The sequence below is a fragment of the Capricornis sumatraensis genome, chromosome X (assembly GCF_032405125.1).
Source record: "Capricornis sumatraensis isolate serow.1 chromosome X, serow.2, whole genome shotgun sequence".
Taxonomy (NCBI): Eukaryota; Metazoa; Chordata; class Mammalia; order Artiodactyla; family Bovidae; genus Capricornis; species Capricornis sumatraensis.
In genome coordinates this window covers 38,214,764-38,237,384 of record NC_091092.1, presented here as the reverse complement: position 1 = coordinate 38,237,384, position 22,621 = coordinate 38,214,764, and the positions used below count along the sequence as shown (strand labels likewise).

Below are 22,621 nucleotides of genomic sequence, written 5' to 3'. Positions count from 1 at the left end.
GTGTTTTCAAGATCTAACACCGGTGTTCCGAAAACTTTCTCACCCTCACCCCCTCACCGAGACAGAAAATGAGACTGTAATACCCAATAAACATGTTGACCTTTCTCAAAAAATAAATGGTTGTTAAAGCTGACATTGTGTCCTACACACTGATTCTTATAAGTATTGAAAATAAGAGCAAAGAAATCATAAGAAGGCAGTTGGAGAAAAGGAGGGTTTTGATAAATGCTTCTGACAAGCATTTTGGGATGAAAAGGGAAGCTTTGTGTCACATATAGATGCATCCAGCAGGCAGTGTAGAGTTGAAGCTTTGCTCTTGAGGGCCCTGCAGCCTTGCTGGGAAGATGAGAACTTCCAAGCAAAGGTGTGATACCAATAAAACAACATGTCATCACATCGTTCAGGCACCCTAGGTGTTCAAAGAAGGGAGTCGTTGCTGTGGGCTGGAGTGGTCAGGATACATTTGCTGGAGGAACTGGAATTCAGACAATCCTCAAAGGACCGTTAGGATTAGGGAGGCCTTGACCACACCAGGAAGGCTATCCCCTCAGGTCACACACCTGCATACACTGCTGCCATGCCTGAACAATTTAGCTCTGGCCCATAGGACATTCTACCATAATGGAAACGGTCTGTATCTGCTCAGTTTGGTACAGGAGGCACCAGCCCCACGTGGCTATTGTCACTAGCGTGACTGAGGAACCCAGTCTTTGCATTTTATTTCAGTTTAAATAGCCACATGTAGCACAAGTCTAATCGGTACAAGGCCTCAGGGACAGCAGCCAATTCCAATTAGGTTGAAGGATTCCCTGAAAGTTCATTTCCAAAGTCTATCCTCAAAGACGTGTAGAGATCTAACTCCTCAGGGGGGCTTTGAAGCCTCCAGGCATCCTCTTGGTCCCTTTAAGAGACATGCACCACCAGTGTGGCCAGAGAGGAGCTCATGGTTTCCAGTCATATTTGTGCCGCTGCACTTGTCAAAAAATTGATGGAGAAAGGATAAGCCCCATGGAGAACACCAAAGTCAGGGAATCACAAATAGAAAATTGGAACCTGCATCTGCCAGCTGGCCTCAAGCAGTGCTTGACTAGAAACGTCTTCCATGAGACAGAAACACATGAAGATCATCACTCACTAGTCATTCTCATATCCCAGCTTTATCCAGGAATTTAGGTCAGTGGAAGGTCTCAGCCTTATACTAATGCCCAAGGGAAATATTTCTATGAAAGTCAATTTCCTTTATGCTGTACCTATAGTCCAGAGATGTTATGTTAAGTGAAGTTTAGTAAATAGAATGGCAGGCAGTTCTGCCCAAATATCACATATACCTGCATTGCGCTGCCTTCATCTCATTTTCTGCCCTTACATACTAAAGTTCATCGCACGCAGCAGCACAAGTTTTAAAGTTAGCTTTTAAAGATCCACAATAATGACAAGCACTGATCTTACATAAGCCTTTTATTAAAAAGTAATACCAAAAAATAAAATTTTTTTAAAGTAACAGCAATCCAGTTTGGAAATCAAAAGTTATAAAGGCTACAGTGAAAAGTTTCCCTCTCCTCTCCCAGCTGTTGGCCTGGTTCACCTCTCCCAAAGCAATCTCTATTACCAATGGGACCACTATCCTCAGAGATAGGCTTTGGATAACAAGTGTATTTTCATATGACTTTAACAAGAAGTCTAATATCCTCCCTCAAAAAAGGCAGAAAACAGAGAAGAAGAGGGAGATGAGAATGGAAGGAGAGAATCCATGCACGCTATCTGACAGCTACTATGTCCTAATATCACTGCATTCATCGTCTCAAATAAAGTCAGTCATTTTTTAAAATGCTCTTTTATCTAATGAACTAAATGTCAAAAGGTGAGCACCAGAATGGGAGGAAAGGTGCCTACCATAGCTCTTCAAAGTCTGCTGGCCAAAATACATTAAGAAAGTATGAGCTGGTAACTACAGTCTTTAGAGATAGAACCATTTAAATATTTTTTAAAAATGAAAGCACTAAAAGTAACAATGCAGTGAAATAAAATGCAAATTGCTGCTAAGTCGCTTCAGTCCAACTGTGCGAACCCATAGACGGCAGCCCACCAGGCTCTGCCGTCCCTGGGATTCTCCAGGCAAGAGCGCTGAAGTGGGTTGCCATTGTCTTCTCCAATGCATGAAAGTGAAAAAAAGTGAAGTCGCTCAGTCGTGTCCGACTCTTAGCGACCCCATGGACCGCAGCCTACCAGGCTCCTCCATCCATGGGATTTTCCAGGCAAGAGTACTGGAGTGGGTTGCCATTGCCTTCTCCGAAAATGCAAATTAGAATAACCCAAATGTATCACAATATACCTTTCAGAGAAGAAAAAAGGAATAAAATGATAAAAACCCAGTGTTGCCCAGATGTAGGGAATTACATTTGAACTCTACAGTGGTGATAATCCTACGAATTTGATCTTTCTGAAAAGCAGTCTAACAATAAGATGAGTTATGGTTCCAGCTGTACTTTTGGACCTGGTAACTACATTTAGGTAAATTTGGTCCAAGGGAATAACATAAAGTGAAAAAAAAAATGTAAAAGGCTATATAAAAATGTACATAGCATTACTATTAATTATGAAGAAAAATTAAAACAATCCTAGTGGGACACTGGTGTGATGTATTATCAGGAAAGAATGCTATACAGGCACTGAAAAATGACAAGGATAGTGAAAATATACACACAAAGAAATGCAGATATGAAATAAGTAAAACCAGCACACAAATAAAATGTGAGCACAAAATAAGGCCCTGTTTGGGCCTCCCCACACAGGGGCGCTGGGAGGGGAGGCATCAGTGCCCCTCCCCTCCCCTCTCGTGTGTGGACGTGTTCCAAGGGGCCCAACCGGACCTGCCAAGCAAGCAGGACGTGAACCAGAAGGGCCAGAAGGCGGCCACAGACCCAAGGAGACCCCAGGATTTCCTACAACCACCAGGGAAGGCTAGAGGGAAAAAAAGATGTCACACTGATAACAAATACACAGTATACTTTATGATTTGGCAATCATATGATATACTAATAAAAATTCAAAGAACTTAAGAGAACTAAATAATCATAGGGGACTTTTTTTTTTTTTTTTTGCTGCTATTAGCTGCTTGCTAACAAATGCCTTTCTCTTGAAGAAACATCATCACAACCATCTCCAACATCAATTCTTATGCCAATTCTAAACATAGCCTAAGGTGGACAATACCATATGCCTCAGTTTCTTATGAGGCGTAGAAAAACAAAGCATTAGTTCTGATTTTTTTGAACAACTTCTGTAAAGATAGTAGGTCATCTTCAATCAACCCCAAGGTGCTCTTCTAAATTCTAAGCTGGCAAAAGGTAACCAAATTTTTGACTGATGTTCATTATAGAAAGTATATTGGCATTAGATTAAATATACAATACCTATACAGCTAGGTGACAAGCATATATTTTAGAGTAACCTATCATATGGTTTTGCCCCTTTTTAGGACCCAGCACATAACTTCAGTATTTTTAATGATTCATCTAGGGACCAGTGTGTCTTTGATGACACGCTATTGGTCATACTTAGTTTGCATGCATGCTAAGTTGCTTCATTTGTGTCCAACTCTTTACAACCCAATGGACTGTAGCCTGCTAGGCTCCTCTGTCCATGGAATTCTCTAGGCAAGAATACAGGAGTGGGTTTCCATGCCCTCATCCAGGGGATCTTCCTGATACAGGGATCAAACCTGCACCTCGTACATTGCAGGCGGACTCTACCAATGAGCCACCAGGGAGGCCCATACTTAAAGAATAACAAATGCTTATCACAGATATAATTATTATTTCCAACTGGAAAAAATGATCTGTTCTTATCATTCATTTTATGATGGAGTTCCCAGTAACACTTGCAGAAATCAGGGGCCACCTATTTAGTAAAGGAAAGATACTAGGTTAAATCCTTTCAGTGCAAATAGTCACACCCAAACATGTCTTCTAAGCTAACCTTTCAAATGAAAGATATCAGCAAATGTTTGACTTTATTGTTTGGTCTCAACAGCATAGTGCACAACACTTTATACCTCACTAGACTACCATTTAGACAATGACCAGGCTATTCCTTTCAAAAAGCTTCAAAACATGTTTACAGAACATCTCCTGTACTAGATAAGGATCACTTCCAATTTAGGGTTCACTGAGTCCATAAACTGCCAAGATAGGTACTTATGAGGTCACATTCCAGTAGGTTAGAAGAAGGAAAGAGACAGACTAGGGTGTTAATTAGGCCACATGAAAGAAATACTGATATGCCAAGAAGTAAAAATTGTTCTTAACGAGCACTTTATTCACTGGCTGTTCAGCTTTGAGGTCACTGGGAGTTTGTCCACCAATGAATTGCAACTCTTCTGTGAAGTGAACCCATGAAAGGATCCAGTAAACATTCGTTGTTGCCAAAGATCAACTAAAACCAATAGCTAGCTGGTTGTTCTCAGCTGGGCATAGAGCAGGGTGTATTTGCACCTCTCAGATCTCTGACTCTAGAAATTATAAGTGACTGACTGCCAACACTATTGAGCTCTGAATCGCAATGCTGCTGCACTTTCCATCATCGCTGCATTTTCACCAAGGCCAAATTTCTCATGGGCTACTCGCAGCCAATGGCAGAGTGTAGCAGAGATGCTAAGATTGGTTATTCCTGCAAGACACAGGACTTCCTCCACAGGTGACTACGCAGGGATGCTGTCAGGGAAGAAGCCCATCCTCACAAAGGATGGCAGGTCGACCTGACCCCACGCTACAGATGCAAAGTAGACAGACTTCATGGGGCAGAACAAGTTAATACTTTATCGGCAAACAGCACGGGTATCAGTGGAGTTCTGCCAGTCCCGCAAGGGGCAATTCAGTGGGCTCAGAGACATGCTACCTATGTGGCGGGTTGCATCACTGCCGAGGAACCCAGGGTCAAGGGCCCAGGACATTCTGAGCAATGAACAAACAAACCAGTGCTCCTTCCCCTGGGAAGCGAGTGGTTAAACAGTAGCCATACTATGGTCACTTTGCCCTACAGAAATGGTTCAGCATCAAGAAGCAGGTAAACTGTGCTTTCAAGAACCTCACCAAGAATGTGCAGATGCTCAGGGCCCATGGTGGACTGCCTGTCCTGAAAGAGGCATTTGCTTCGCAAAATGTCCTTAGAATTGCATCACCTGGTTAAGAATTTTCCTCTCCATCCTTCCTTCCTTCCTTCCCTCTCCCCACCGGGGTTAGAGACCGGCATCGAGTTCCACAGCTCTCCCCGACTCCCTCCGCATTCTCCATCATAGGCCTTTACCCTGATAAATCTCTTATGTGTTTAATCCCATCTTGGCCCCTGCTTTTCAGAGAAGCTGAATTATCACAGATGGTGCCAGCAGTGGTCCAAGAGAACAGGCTGTGTAATATGGGGCCTGGGACTGCTTCATCACTGCCTGATGGGCAGAATGGACACTGTCCTGAGGGGATGTGGGGCATGGATAGTCCCAGGCCGTGAGGACCCAACTGCTTCAGATTTCTCTGGAGATGATGTGGGAAACCTGAGAAAACAGGTTGCCAGATGTGATGATTCAGACTTTTGAAAATGGAGGAATAAGGAAGGCCTATAAAGACAGTGGAAATAGCTGGATACTGTTAAGTGCACTGATACCCTGCAGCAGGGTAATGAGAAATGGATGACCGTTAATAAGTAGAGTATATGTGAGAGCCAGAGGGCCTCCAGGAGCTTCCAAAGAGGCCCTCAGTTCCTGCAGTGGAGGAGTGGATGCAGTAGAGCAACAAAGAAGCCGTAAGAGTTGCAGAACTCCAGGGAGATTACTCAATATTTAACATATGGCAGGTCGGCTTTGCTGCAGTCAGGGCCACATGACTTCATATGGTTGGAAAATCCTTGGGACCCTGAAACATGGGGTAGGAAGATCTGGTTAGACTCGCCTGAAGGTGGTGGCTCTGGAGACATCCCCACCGAGCTCTCAGTATGCAAAGGGGGCCATTCTTTCCAAACAAGGGCTCGCACACCCTGTGCTGGAAGATGCTAGAGGCTGCTCCCCTCACCAGACACGCAGTGCCCCCTCACCCAGGAGCTGTGTCCAGCCTCTTTCCTGGTTACCAAACTGCTATCCAGGATTAAATTCCAGCATTACCTGGCTAGGGAAGTGCTAGGCCTACCAAAAAGCTGCAAGAATTAACTGGCAGGTACTGACAGGAGCCATGGGAACACTGGATTTGGTTTTCAGGGTGCTGTATCAAGAATCAGAAAAGCAAGAATTCAGACTTAGAACTCAGCATATAGGATTTAGAGGGCTTCCCAAGTGGCTCAGTGGTAAAAGAATCCGGCTGCAATGCAGGAGACACAGGAGATGCAGGTTCAATCCCTGGGTGGGGAAGATCCCCTGGAGAAGGGAACGGCAACCCACTCCAGTATTCTTGCCTGGAGAAGCCCACTGTCAGAGGAGCCTGGCGGGCCACAGTCTATAGGGCTGCAGACTCAGACACGACTGTAGCAACTGAGCACACGCACACACATACATACAGAATTTAACCCCCAGGCAAGAACTGCAGGGGCTGAGCAGCTTCCACTGAGGTGGCTCACAGAGGACTGGAGAAAGTGCTGGCCACCACTAAGCAAAGTAGAAACACCTGAGCTGTCCTGGCAAAGGACCAAGAAGGAATGAAGAGGCCAAGGGGAGTAGGTATCCTGGAGAGGAGATTACATGAGGTAAGAAACCTCACCCGGAGAAGGCAATGGCACCCAATTCCAGTACTCTTGCCTGGAGAATCCCATGGATGGAGGAGCCTGGTGGGCTGCAGTCCATGGGGTCGCTAAGAGTCAAACACGACTGAGCGACTTCTCTTTCACTTTTCATTTTCATGCATTGGAGAAGGAAATGGCAACCCACTCCAGTTTTCTTGCCTGGAGAATCCCAGGGACAGGGCAGCCTGGTGGGCTGCCGTCTATGGGGTCGCACAGAGTCGGACATGACTGAAGCGACTTTGCAGCAGCAGCAGCAGCAAGAAACCTCACCAGAGGGTAGTATTCCATAGCAGGGTCCAGAGGATATCCCACTCACCGAGGCAGACACTGGTGAGAGGGGCACCAGTGTCATTAGGTTCAGAGGTGGCCTCCTCTGCAGGCCAGGGATGGCAGTAAGAGATCATCACAGAGCTGGGGCCCCACAGTAATAAAAACATAGGAAGTGCCAAAGATTTGATGCTTTTGAACTGTGGTGGTGGAGAAGACTCTTGAGAGTCCCCTGGACTGCAAGATCAAACCAGTCAATCCTAAAGGAAATCAATTCTGAATAGTATTGGAAAGACTGATGCTGAAGCTGAGGCTCCAATACTGTGGCCACCTGATGCAAAGAGCTGACTCATTAGAAAAGCTCCTTGATGGTGGGAAAGATCGACAGCAGGAGAAGGGGGCAACAGAGGATGAGATGGTTGGATGGCATCACTGACTCGATGGACATGAGTTTGAGCAAGCTCCAGTGGTGATGGACAGGGAAGCTTGGTGTGCTTCAGTCCACGGGGTTGCAAAGAGTCAGACATGACTGAGTAACTGAACTGAACTGAACTGAGCGGTGCTTATCCACCAGAAGCCAGGAAGACACAAATACTAAAGCGAACCTCAAGGTCAGAAGGGCAGCCTACAGGCTTCACCCACATGGACTCATGGAAATGGTGCAAATGGACCATGGTGTCCTTAGAAGCAATTCAGAGAGCCACCAAGGGTTATCACTCAAGGTCTACAAGCTGAAAAAGGCAAAAGTGGAGAAACAGGGGGCCGAGGGAGGTTCTCCCCAATCAAAAGTCCAAATTACTTGCTCAATTTCCAGACATCAGCCCATCTTCAGATCTAGAAGAGGTAGCTGGGCCTCTAGAAGGAAGGACAATGCCATGTAATGCTTCTCCCAGCACTAACTAATGAAGGGACCTAAAGCCATTCATTTGGGTGTATGTACACTGGGGCAAGAATAGCCAGACATTTGAATACTGGATGCAAAATATATATGGCATATGCAGATATATATATATACATACATATATGTATACCCTGTTTCTCTGAAAAAGCCCTAATTGATACATAAATCAAATACATATTCCATGGAGATGCAGTAGGTCAGCACTGCTATTAAACACCTGAATGATGCAGACAGTGGTAGGCTCTCTGGTAACTCTGCACCTCTGGCCATATGGGGATGACCAGCTGAAGGAGGAAACAGCTTGAGCCTGGTTTACAGATGGGCCAGCACTCAATATCTAAGTACAAAACGAAAATGGGTGGTATCTATATAACTGCAGATACGTTCATGGGGGAAAAGGAACATTTTTCCAGTGGATGGAACAACAAGCAGGGCACTTGACTTGGTGTGGAAAAAGTGGCCCAAAGTGAGACCGTTTATTGAATACATAAGACTCCTGGAAGTGGCCAATGGCCTGACCATCCAATTGGAAGCCTAGAAGGAAAAGGGCTGGAAGATCAGAGACAAGGCAATCTGATGCAAAGGCCATGGACTGACACATGGGAGCATGCAAAGTGTGAAGATTTCTGCATCATATGTTAACCACTACCAGAAAACATCTGTTATGGAAGAGGCACTGAACCACCAGGCAGACACGACTCAGCCAGGTGCAGGGGCCTTCGTTAGTTACTACACAACTGGTATGATGGACACGAGCAGAGTGGTCACAGTGGCTGACGGAGGTCCAGCAGCAAGGATGCCTATTTACCAAGGCTCATCCACTGGGACTCCTCTGACAGGTGACTCTTGATCAAGGGCTCACCACTGGTCTTGCTGAAATAGTCTTAGAGCTCCACTGCAGTCTTAAGACTTTTCCTATGTAACTTCCTTCTGTCCCTCCCTTTCTTCTCCAGAAGTTAGACACACGTCATAGTCTGACAGCTTTCCCAATCTCCACCAGCTCCCTCCCCACTCTCCTTTATGGACATCCCAACCACCAATCTAGGTGCACATCTCATCTAGGACCCATACAAACACACCAGTTGATTTAACTTAGCACATTCACTATTAAAGCTCTAGTCCTCTGTTTTACAGTGTCAGAAATCCTATTTTAATAATTCAGCAGAGGTATTAAAGTTTTGTGGACTGTTCCTATCAAATTCATAAAGGATTGATTAAATAAATAAGTAGAATAAAATAAATAAATAAAAAGAAAACTCAAAATGAGAAAGAACTACCCATCAGAACACACAGATATGCAATGGAGCTGACAAAGTGTTCCCACCTCACCAAGAGCAGCTACTCGAAAAGCAGACTAAGCACAGAAGCAGGTTGGTATACCTGGCTAGCCAAAAGGTAGAAACAACCCACACGTCTATCCATTCAGGAGTGGCAAACAAAACATGGAATATCCATCCATACAATCGGACATTATCGATAAAAACGAATGAGGTGTCTGGAGAAGGGAATGGCTACCCACTCCAATATTCTTGCCTGGAGAATTCCATGGACAGAGGAGCCTGGAAGGCTAAAGTCCATGGGATCACAGAGTTGGACATGACTAACATTTTCACTGATACAATATGGATGCACCTCAAAAATATTATACTAAGTGAAAGGCACCAAACACAAAAGGCCACATGTACAATTCCACTACATGAAATGTCCAGAATAGGTAAATCTACAGGAACTGAAAGCAGATTGGTAGTTGCCAGGGACAAGGAGGACGAGGGGATGGGGAGGAGCTGCTTAATGGGTATACAGGGTTTCATTTTGGTGTGATGAAAATATTTTGGAACTAGATAGGGTTGGTGGTTTTATAACACTGTCAATGTACCAAACTGCACTGAATGTTCCCTTTAAAATGGTTAATTTCAAGATAAATATTGTATACTAACACGTATATACAGAATCTAGAAAGATGGTACTGATGAATTTGCAAGGCAGACATGGAAAAACATAGAAAACAGACTTATGGACACAGCGAGAGGGGAGGAGAGGGTGAGATGTATGGAGAGTAATATGGAAACTTTCAATAACATATGTAAAATAGATAACCATTGGGAATTTACTGTTATGTCTCAGGGAACTCAGAGGGGCTCTGTATCAACCTAGAGGGGTGGGATGGGGAGGGAGATGGGAGGCTCAAGAGGGAGGGGACATATGTACACCTATGGCTGATTCATGCTGTTTGACAGAAAACAGAATTCTGTAAAGCAATTACCCTTAAATTAAAAAATAAATATTTTTTAAATGGTTAATTTCATGTGAATTTCTTCTCAATAAAATAAATAAGTTATAAGGAAAAAATGTAGACATATCAACCAAAACAAAAACAGCAGAATTGAAAAAAAAAGATGTCTACAGTTTCAAAAAACAGGAGGCAGGTAGGCAAAAATAAGGAAGGAGCAGGCTGATGTTAAGAATCCTTATCACATTCATAGCAACCTGTCTGAACCTAGTTAAGCCACACTTCTCTGCTCAGTGGTTATAGCTGCCAACTGGAAAGGTTCTTAGCATGTTGCACAAAGACTAGAATTCTAGAACTGTCTGATATTTCCCCTTCCTGGCCATTTCATCATATATTGGGGTCATGAATTCAATGGCCATATTTATGAACCCAGATTTAGGTACATGCTCTGGGAAGTATCAAAAGTATCAAGTATATTCCCAAGGACAATGGATTCTGCTCAAAAATCCAGGACATTTAGCTGTTAAAAACTACAGCTCTCTTGATGATGATTATACTCAAGGGATCAAAAGAATTCATTCTCAGACTTTACATGTAAATACAGTAAAAGAATAACTGAATTTCATTGTATTTGAAAAATACAGTTCATTTTTAATTCTACCGTGCTGAATAGCTGAACAGGCTGCAGCATCAGTGATGCCTGCGCTCCCTGGGATTAGAGGATTCCCAGTCTCGGGAGTGCTGGGACCTTCTGTGCCGGTGGGATTTATCTCGGCTCCTACTTCTACTCCTGTGACTACGCCCCTCAGAGTGCCCGTCATGCCGTCTGGAATGTATGTCTGAGCTTCGACCCATCTCTCTCCCTGTGCCCGTCTTCTCTCTCTTCCCTCCTGCTTGATGACTTGTGTTCATGCTTGGACTTCTCCTTTCTTGGCTCCCTCTCTCAGTCCTCCGTTCCACCACGGCAGGTCGTCCTGACCTCAGGGGAACTGGGGTGGGACTTCCGCACCTCCCTGGACTCTGACTTCTGACCCTTCTCTGCCTTCTCTGAGTGCTTGCCACTGTGTATTTTAGAGCCAGTGTCATCCTTTTTCTTTATCATCTTGCTTCTGGGCAGTGAAGAGGAGGCTGGCTGCTTTGCCTGTACCTCCCAGCCAGTCTTCTTTTTTTCTTTTTTTCCTTCTTGTCTGGAGGAAAAGAGGGGCACAATCAGTAAGAAAAAGAAGATGGAAAAGATGGAGGATATACAAAAGGAAAGCATGCTTAGCAGCAGCATGAAACACTCACAGTCTCTACTTCTAGAAAAGTGCCTCCAAGAATCCAAGCTGGATGTCTGTCACCCTTAATATGTCAGGTTGCTGTATAAGGCAACTCCAGCTCTTAATTCTCTCTCTAAAGACCCTACCTCCAAACAGTCACATTGTTAGGTACCAGAGGGTTAGGACTTCAATATATGCATTTTGGTGGCCAGAATTTAGCCCACAGCATTAGTCTTCTGCTGATACTTCTTCTTTCCCAGTTAAAGTATGGTTGCCCACACCTGCCCCCTTCACACTTGAGAACTGACTATCAACTCTCAGTGAAGGCTAAGAAGAGCAAACATTAAGTCTACCCAGAATCTTCTCATAGGCCTTAACCATTTACCTTTTTTGTGTTTTTTGGTGGGTTTGTCATCTTCAGAGCCCTCAGATGAACTTGGTGGAGGAGTATGAGTCCCACAGCCCCTCCCCTGCAGCTCTCTGGTCACCTCATCCATCTCTTCTGAGTCCTCAGGAAATCGATAGTTAGATACATGATCCACTCAGATAGTTCTTCCTTTGATCTAAGACAGACAGGCAATGCTTTAGCAGATAGCTATTTGCTACCAAACACAGCCTTCTATCTATTTGAACCCAGCTGCAGAAATCCATGGTTTGAACCGTTCCCATTACCCTCTTGCTAATTCTGTTTCTCAGAAAATCTCCAAAGCAGACCTGCTCCATTGATGTGTCACAGCACACATCCCTACACATTCGCTCAGCCCTGGGGGCCATCAGGTAGAGCCTGGGGCAGCTGGAGACCCTGGGAGCCTCATCAGTTTATCCCAGAGTTCTATATAAATAGCTCCATGTTATAAGTGTGCCATGAAGTGAAAAGAGCCTGGGAAGTACTGCCCCAAAGCATAAGCAGCATGGAAAACTCCAAGAGTTTAGATGCACAAACATGAATTACCTTCCATCTGTAACATTAATTTACAGTGAAACACACTGTGAAAAAGCCTGGAAGCTAAAGGGAATTCCTAAAATTCAGCTCAATGCTACAGCTGCTTTCTCAACACAACTGGATGAGGCCAAAGCAGAACAATAGCTGGGAGGGGGTAAGGAATCTAGAAAGGACTACTTTCTTTTCTCTTAAGCCCTCACTCTGCCGGGAGCCAGCACGGGAGATCCCACCCATGACAAAGGTCATGAGGAAGAGGCCTGACAGGCAAAGGCAAGTCAGGACTCGAGGGACCCCCTGGACCTGCTCGAGCATCTATCCCAAAACCAGAATTTGCCTGTCCTGCTATTTTTCACCAACTCCACTGTTACCAACGGGGGGCTGTCCCCGACCACCTTTCTCTGAAGAAAATTAACTTAGAGCTCTAGTTAGTAAGTCTCCTAGGTGTAATTGGAGTGTTTCAATTCAAACTCCTCTGATAGCTTTCTAACTTGCCTGACAGCTTTATCCAGACTTTTACAACTACGCATGTGATTGTTTACAGCCTCCCAACTGCAAGAGGCACGGGAAACTTAAAGCATTCTAGGCATGTAGAGCCTTTCGAGGAGTTAAAAATTATTAGAATAGTATTGGTGAAGGATTTCATTGTTGAACCAATACTTGCTGCCAAGTTTTCATATCCTTTATTTGTTGTGTACCCAGGAGTGCATTAATTAATATAGTTGGTATATAGAAAAAACAAGTAGCAACATTAGATCTTTGAGTTAAGTACTTTCTTTGTTTTAACCCACTGCACCTTTGTTCTACAGGAATGTCACTTTATTTAGTACTTTGAGGGTGATGCAGATTAAAGAAAAAACACTTCAAGGGAAAATGAGTTTTCTGGTTGATTAACATTTATCAAGGAAAAGAGCCATAAAATGTTAACAGGCCTCCTGGCCGGAAGATAATGTAAATCACCTGAGACCTTTTGTATACGAAAAGGTATGCAGAAAGAAAGCCTGGTATCGATAAGGGTCAGGACTGCTGCCCCTGAATGACTCTGCATCTTCCATTATGTACAACTTAGGGTATATAAGCTCCTTTTAAAAATAAAGTTATGGGTCTTGCACAAGCTTGGCCTCCCCATGTCGTTCTTCCTTTCTCTTTCAGGCTAATTCCCTGGAGCACAGGGGCCCTCTGAGTTCACTTCTCTGCCCGGGCTTCTAAGACCCACGTGAGAGGGTGCCCAAGGCGGGGCACCTTCCACTATTCAAGAGGGCACCTGTGGCCTACATGAACAGTGCAAGTCCCTTGTCTGGGGCTTTATTGGCTTTCTGCATAAACCAAGGAATATCAGCCTCTTTCTCTCCTCTATTTTCTTAACTGCAACATTTTTTTTATCTCTCTCTATATCTATATATCTCTCTCACCACGCTGTCACCCTGAGGATACCCTGGATCCAACCGGGGCTGGACCCCGGTATCACTCCTTGCTCCACCCCCACCATACTGGAACCACTGGCTCATGCTGATACTATCACTGCGAATCACAACTCTCCAGGTGAACAACAAAAAATTAAACCTTCACTTAAAACAAAAACATTTGGGCAGATACAGACTTATTCTATAGGCAATGCCATCAGAACTGTGAAATGCCTGGCTTTTACTGTTCCATTCAAGAGCAAGTTTTTACTCTTACCCCTAAGCCTGAGTACTTTCACCTATCCCATTCCACCATAAAAGGTGGAATAAAGTCACCTTTTATGGTGACTTCCTTTCACTGCTGGTGCAATCAGTGACAAATTCTCCAAGTCAAGAGTCGCACCTCCAGCCTGTGACAATGCTCATTCAATGGCAATGCTTTTCCTAAATGAGCACAGGGAGCATGTGGGGCACAGATAGCCCTGACTTGCCCCATCCCCTTTTCATGTCTCACTCTCATGTCATCACTCACCCTGTCTCACTTACAAGGGTGGAGGAGACAGAATAGAGGATAGAAACCTTCAGAATGAGTTACTTTCATAGACTTTGTCATCAGATTTTAACTAGAGAATTTTCAGGGCCCAGTACTGCTAAGTCAATGGAGACATATGAGACAGACATATGAGACATACATGGCTAGGTCCTCAGCCACAAAACCATGATAGAACCCCAAATTCCCTGATACAGGACCACATGAAACAGCAGTGTTTGCTAGTCTCCTTGCTCTTCAATACAGAATAAATGAGAGTGGAGTGTGAGGAAGAAAAGGTGAAAAACAGATGCCTGGTTGGGTGTAAGATGAAGGGAAGTGGGGGGTCATGGTACCTATGCTCCTGAGGACATAGCTTGCTAAGAGATGGGGAAAAGAAATGCATGTTGACAGGGTCATGAGCCAATGAATTATTTCCTGGGGTCATTTCCCAGTCAGTATGTCCCCACGGCTCTGCAACCCAGCTGACCAGTACTGCTCTTGAGCCTGTAGTCATCAGCTGGGAAATGAAACTGAAACCCTACACAATGGAAAAATTCTGCTCAGTAAGCATACTCACCTTGATCCCATTAAAACTGTCAACAGCCAGAACTGTGCTCCTCTGGTCTTCATAGCAGAGGAAACAGAATCCTTTGAATTTCCCAGTCTTCTTGTCCTGTACCAGATTAATGTTAACAATCTCCCCATATCTATTTAATTTATAAAAGAGTAAGATACTATTGATTTAAAATGTAAAAATTTTCAGATTGGATGATAAAACAAAATTCAAATAATATAATCTGTACAGGAGACACACTGAGAACAAGATGACAAAGAAAGGTTAAAAATTAAAAGTCAGAAAAAGATATATCAAGAACACCTAATTTAAAAAATGGGTGGTAGTATTAAGATCAAAGATGAATTCAAGGCCAACCAAAAAAAAATTTAAATGTGAATAAGAGGGCTCTTTTACACAGAAAAAGGTCCTAATACATAAGTCATGAAATTTTATACATAAATTAACACATCCAAAATTTTGATTAAAAATACAAAGAGCAACTAAGAGTGAAAGTTATTAGAGATTTTAACACGCCACTTTGAGTTCACAACACATAAAATTGAGAAAAATAAGTCAGAGGAATTAATAAAAAATTATATAACTACAAATAAACATATACTTAATAATATAACAATTACATTGTTAAAATTAATAACATCAGACTAGTAGATATACCGGAGAAGGCAATGGCACCCCATTCCAGTACTCTTGCCTGGAAAATCCCATGGACGGAGGAGCCTGGTAGGCTGTAGTCCATGGGGTCGCGAAGAGTCGGACACGACTGAGCGACTTTCCTTTCACTTTTCACTTTCATGCATTGGAGAAGGAAATGGCAACCCACTCCAGTGTTCTTGCCTGGAGAATCCCAAGGACGGGGGAGCCTAGTGGGCTTCTGTCTATGGGGTCGCACAGAGTCGGACAAGACTGAAGCGACTTAGCAGCAGCAGCAGCAGTAGATATACAGATATATTCGATTGTACAAAAAAGAGTTTCTTCTCAAGAATCCATGAAACACATATCAAAACTGACGGTAGACTAGATCTCAAAGTAAACCTCAATCATCTCCAAAAACAGCACAGACCATATTCTCTAATCATAATGTGAAACAGCTGGGAACAATAATTTCAAAACAAAAAATGCCCTAACTAGAACTTGAAACCTATTCTCCAGGCTAACTACTGGATGAAAGAGAAAGTGAAATAAAATAAAGAAATTATGGTACACTATTTAGAAAACAAAAATGGGAATATATACCAAAACTTAGTGTTTGTGTGTGTTAATTGCTCAGTCTTGTCTGACTCTTTGCAACCCCATGCACTATAGTCCGCCAGGCTCCTCTGTCCATGGAATTCTCAATGCAAGAATACTGGAGTGGGTTGCCATTTCCTTCTCCAGGGGATCTTCCTGAACCAGGGATTGAACCCAGGTCTTCTGCATTGCAGGCAGATCCTTTATCGTCTGAGCTACTAGGGAAGCCCACCAAAACTTACAGGATGTGGCTAAAACCACACTCAGGAAAATCTGTGACATTAAAGAATTTTATTGTTAAAAAAGGGAAAAAAAAAAAAAAAAAAGAAAAGGGGAATTCCCTGGCAGTCACAGTGGTCAGGACTTGGTGCTTTCACTGCCAGAGTCCAGGTTCAAACCCTGGTCAGGGAACTAAGATTACACAAGCCACGGGGGAGTAGGGGAGAGTAAATCTAAGGAAGGTAGGTGGAAGTTAATAAAGACATAATTTAATGAAAAAGAAAATAGAAAAAATTCTACCTTACTCATTACATAAAAATTAATTCCAGAAAAGTTAAAGCTTCATAAATTTAAAACTACAGTCATAAAAATACAATAGTAACTGATGGACATGTTATAATATGATCATACATATACCTCAGCCCAAAATCTAGCATCTTACTTAAAAGAAAACACTAGAAATGATTCAACTATGGTATTCAATTTAATATTGTTGGCATTCAATTTAATATTGTTGGTATTGGCCCATGCAATTAGACAGGAGAAAACAGATAAAAAAAGAGTAAATATATGTGTATGTATAACTGACTCATTTTGCTGCACAGCAGAAACTAATACAACACTGTAAATCAACTATACTCTAATTTTTAAAATTAATTAAAAAATGAAAAAGTAAAGCTATCTCTGTATGAAGATTATATATGATGATATATATAGAAAACCCAAGAGAAGCAATGATAAACAATGATAAAAACAAACAATATAACATATCTGTAGGATAACAGGATATAAAGACAACAAAAATAAACTACCCTCTTACAAACAATAATCATAAGATATAAGGAAAGAGGAGCCCCATTTGCAACAGCAACAACAAAAAGATAAAATACTTAGAAATAAATTTAACAACAAGCAATGTACAGGGTCTATGCAAAGAAAACTCTTAAAAACTACTGAAAGACACAAACAGTTTTCAATAAATATAAAGACACCTCTTTTTCTTGCATAAGATGACTCAACATTATAAAGATATCAAAATCACCTCCCAAGTTAATACTTCTGTATAAGGGTGACACTCCAATTTGCTGGGGGAAAATATGGAGTTTTAAATAAATGCTGTTGGGACAACTAGATAGCCATTTGAAAAAATATGAAATTGGGTCCATATCTCACACTACACATCAGAATAACTCTAAATGGATCAGAGATTTCAATGCATAAAATTGAAACCATACAAGTATTAGAAGAGAACGTGGATGGGTGGGGAGAAATACTTTCAATTATGACTCAAATCCAGAAGCAATAAAAGACTGATAAATTTGACCACCGCTGCTGCTAAGTTGCTTCAGTCATGTCCGACTCTGTGCGACCTCATAGACGGCAGCCCACCAGGCTCCGCCGTCCCTGGGATTATCCAGGCAAGAACACTGGAGTGGGTTGCCATTTCCTTCTCCAATGCACGAAAGTGAAAAGTGAAATAAAGTCACTCAGTCGTGTCTGACTCTCAGCGATTCCATGGACTGCAGCCTACCAGGCTCTGCCGTCCCTGGGATTCTCCAGGCAAGAGTACTGGAGTGGGGTGCCATTGCCTTCTCCAGCAATTAGAGGACAGACTATACAGGGACAGCATGAAGGAGTTAGGGGGATGATGGAATTGTCCTTCATCCTAATTGTGAGGGTGATTACACAAATCTACAAGTATTAAAAAAAAATCTCATAGGACTGTACATCCCCTAAAAAGTCAATGTTACCATAAGATCATTTAAACATATGAATAAATGAACACATAAATATTTAAAAATAATAATTTTGCAAAGAAAAAAAAATCACTGCCATTCTCCCAAATCATCCCACCCTTTCCCTCTTTCACAGAGTTCCAAAGCAATAACATATATGAAACGAATCGCCAGTCCAGGTTCGATGCATGATACTGGATGCTTGGGGCTGGTGCACTGGGTCGACCCAGAGGGATACTATGGGGAGGGAGGAGGGTGGAGGGTTCAGAATGGGGAACAAGTGTATACCTGAGGTGGATTCATGTTGATGTATGGCAAAATCAATACAATATTGTAAAGTAACTAACCTCCAATTAAAATAAATAAATTTATATTTAAAAAAAGAAAAGAAAAAAATCACAATAAACAAAGTCAAATGACAAACTAGGAGAAAGTGTCTGCAATTTACATCACAGATTAAGGCTAGAAAGCCATTTTTTTTCCTTTTGCTATAAAGGACATTATCAGGACAACCGGAAGTCAAATAAAAGTCTATAGATTAGATAACAGTGTAACAGTGTTGATTTCCTGAATTTGATCACTATCCTGAAGTTAAATGTCCCAGTATTTTGGGAAATACACACTGAAGAATTTAGAGGTAAATGTGCATCATGTCTGCAATTGACCCCCAAATGGTTCAGAAAAAAAAAATAATATGCATATAGGTGGAGAGAAATAATAAAGCAAATGTGATAAAATGCTAACATCTGGGGACCAGTAAAGGGGATATAGGTATTCTTCATTCTATTTCACAACTTTCCTGTTTTAACCCAGAAATTATTTCAAGTATTTCAAAATAAAAAGTAAAAGAAAAAAGAATACAGGAGCTGGCTTGACAGGATAACTACAGACCAAACTGGGACAGTTTGAGCATCAAGAAATAATAATAATGGCAATGTAGTATAACACATCAAATTAAAAAAATAAGTCCACAGCAATACAATACATGATAAAGTGTTAAAAACAATAAGTTAATATCCTTACTACATGAAGGGCTCTTGTAAAATCAGTAAGAAAATGAGGAACACACTAACAGGGAAAAAACAGGCAAATGATCTTAATAGACAATTTACAAAGAAAAAGATAAATCTATGAAAAGATGTTCAACCTCTCTGATGATGAAATAAAGGCAAAGTAAAATAATAATGAGAAGTCATATGGCAGTATTTTCTAAATAACCATTATTCAGGAAAATGAGCATTCCAGTCAGAGTGAAACCTGATACAACCTTTTCAGAGTAATTTAACAATGTTTATAAATTAATTTCATGAAGGAAACCATCAGGGAGGCATACAAAGATGTATATATCACAATGTACACTGAAGTATAATTCATAACAGCAAAATATTGGAAATAATGCCCAACACTGAAAAGAAGACAATAAATACACAAAGATGTTAACATTTTTTCCTTAAAGTACATTCTTATTTTATTCTCCATACTTTTTTCTTTTTCCCAAATGTTCTACAACTATACATTACTCTGATAATCAGAAAACAAAATATTTTTTGAAAGTCACTGTTATCAGTGACACAGGCAATCTTCATGGAGAACAATGTGTAGAGCCAAAACAAAGAACTGGAATAAACACACACACTAGTGATCATCACTCAATGCAAATAAGACAAAAACAGCTCCCAGGTGGAAGACTGGACTAGGCAGAGCTACCACAAAGGCGTGGAAGTTATAGGCTGTACCTACTGTGAACTTCCCAATACCCAAGAGTTGGAAAAAGTAGCCTTAGGCCCTGCCAGGGCCCTCTACCATGGCCTTTTTCTTGCCCAATTTCTTTCCCACGGCCTTCTGTCCTATATATGGCCCAACCAATCAGCCAGGGACCTCTGCCCACTGGATGGTCCAACCATTCCCTGCCATGGCAATGCCTCTGCCAGGGTGTGCCAGCCACTGTCTGCTTGCCCAACCTCTTTTATCATGGTTCTCTGCCTGAGAACTCCACAGTCCAGGGGTCATGGCTCTCTGCTGCTCTGAGCTGCCAAGGCCTTCTGCCACCTAATTACTCTGTGTAGCTTTGGGGTTGTACCCAACCCCTCTCCTACCAGCTGCCACTACTAGTGTGAGCTGCCAAGACTCTCTCCCACCTAGTGCTGCTGCTATCATCCCGTAGCAGAATGAAGAATATAAGATTCTCCTATTCATTCTTATCCCTCATCAGCCAGTGATTCTCAGTCTCCAGTTAAAAAGACTAGTTCTGCTCACTAACCTTACACTCAACTAGAAACAAACAACAACAACGAAAAAAACTACTGCCTAAACCTCTTGCTTTTTTCCCAGTTCCTCTGTGCTTTGCCCTAATCCTACAGTGCCACACAGGTGTGGGCCCAGAATGGCCCCATGATCATGAGTTACCCCTAGTTTATAAGAGGCCAAGGAGATGGGCTAACAGAGTACCTTCCTAGGAGTTCCAGCCTGTTCCAGTGTAGGCTTCAGTGAAAAGACAATAAAAATAGACCAGAATCTCCAAGACAGGCTCCTATATCAACCAACTTCTTGGATTTGGCACATTGGAGAGTTCCAGAACCATGTCCTGGGACTGATCTAGACCAGAACAGAAGCTTCAGGCATCCCCATCAGGGAGGCCAGTCAGTCTAGAGTTAAAATAAATGGGCTTTTGTGATGCCATAAAATGCATTATGAAAGCAAACTACTCTGATGACCCAGAAGGTAAGAAATAAAAAAATGACTTACTAAAAAGAAGAAAAAAAGGTGACTTACTGTGAGAACACACAAATGATGTCCCCTTCAGTCAGTTCATAAGGAAGTCACCCTCAAAAAGAAAAACACATTTCAGTTCAGCAAACACTTACCAAGTGTCTACTATGTACCACGCCATGCACTAGGCCAGGCACTGGGATGCAAATCAGAATAATCAACAGGGCCTTCCCTCAAAGAACCTAGTCTAATGCAATGACAGACGCACACAGAAAATGCAGCAGTAATACAGAAAAAGGAGTGATTAACTTTGAGTGGAAAAGCTGGGGTCACCTCTAACCAAACTAATCCCCCTCACACCCAAAATCTTCTGGACAAAGCAGATAGTTTTCAGCACAAAACTTGGCTTCCAAAAACATATCTTGAACTCATGTGCTCTCTATCTGCAAATTCTCAGCTAAGGTCCAAAATCAGTTTAAATATGCAAATATTAACCCCACCTCACAAAGACTAAGGATTATAAAGTCAATTGTTAAGCATTTCATAGGAAATAAATTTCCCTGCAAATGTTTCCTTCCTCATCAATAGAATGGGGATATTACAGTTCTAACTTCACAGAATTGTTATAATAGTTAAATAAATGGAAATAAAATGCTTAACACAATGTCTGGTGCAATAATCTCTTTGAATAAATTGTCAAATTACCGTATATGACACAAAGTGAATATAGAGATGGTGATACAGCCACGGATAGAAGGCAGGAGATAATTAGATGAGGGAAATAAACTCTGAGGGAAGGAGAATGAAAAGGGGAGGGAGTTGGGAGTAATATGAGATAGGGGCTAAGACCATGAGTTTCAGAGTGCCATAGTTCTGGCTGTTCCACTTCCTAAACTATGTGACCTGAAGTCATTAACTTCTCTGCACCTGTTTCTTTAGTTGTGTAAATGGGGAGGGACGGGGGGATGATAGTAACGGTCTCTGAGAAACCAAGTGGCACGATTCTCAGCACAGTGAACGGCTGGCAATACCTATTATGAGCACTGACTTGGCAGAGAGAGCAAACTAGAAATGGGGAGAAAACAGACAAGGAAAACGTATTTACAGAGAGACAGCGGAAGGGAATAAATGTGGGTGGTGAATGTCGGGAGGAATGAAAGGCGGGAACGCTGAAATGTTAGGAAGCAGGGCAGGAGAGGAGGAGGAGCCCTACGAGAGGAAAACGTGGGCCTCACCCAGGAAGATCCAAGCGCTGTCCTTGTACTCGTTGTGCCAAGACACCGTCTCCGCCACCCCCAGTTGGACCTCACGCTCACTCAGCTCATTAATCAGCTTCACTTTAGTTAAAGGGCTAAACCGGAAGGAAACGCGGACATGTAAGCGCGCCCCGGCCTGAGGGAAAACAACAAAACCGAGAGACTAATTTTCTAGACTCCCCGCCTCTCCCGCCCGTCAGCCCCGCAGATGCTCTACCACCTCAGCCCCGGTGGGCTGCCCCCAGACACCAGTTCCTCCGACCTGTCTCAGAGGACAGTTGAAGCCTTACTTCATCTCCGCGGCTGCAGACTCAGAACCTAGGAAGCAACTTCCCGGAGAAGCCGCAAGACGCGTGCGCGGTCCCGGCGCCTCGCGCCCATTGGTTGCCGCGGAGCTTGCGCCGCGCCGGAAGAGCGCTGGAGCGCCGGGGGCGTAGCGCCTGAGCACTAGAGCTGGAAGCGGCTTTCCTTGTTCGGCGGTACTGACTCTTTAATCACAGAATTTTTCTCTGGTCCATTCGTACGTTCCTCCGAAAAATTGGGCAAGGTTGCGAGCCTGGTCTGTTACAGGACTCCTAGCTCCTGGACGACACCTGGCATTGATTA

At 42.8% G+C, this 22,621-nt stretch overlaps 1 pseudogene; it reads right to left on the bottom strand.

The window, feature by feature from the left end:
• Positions 1–10,847: 10,847 nt before the first annotated feature.
• On the bottom strand, positions 10,848–22,337 carry LOC138071378 (RNA-binding motif protein, X-linked 2-like; annotated as a pseudogene).
• Positions 22,338–22,621: the final 284 nt, after the last annotated feature.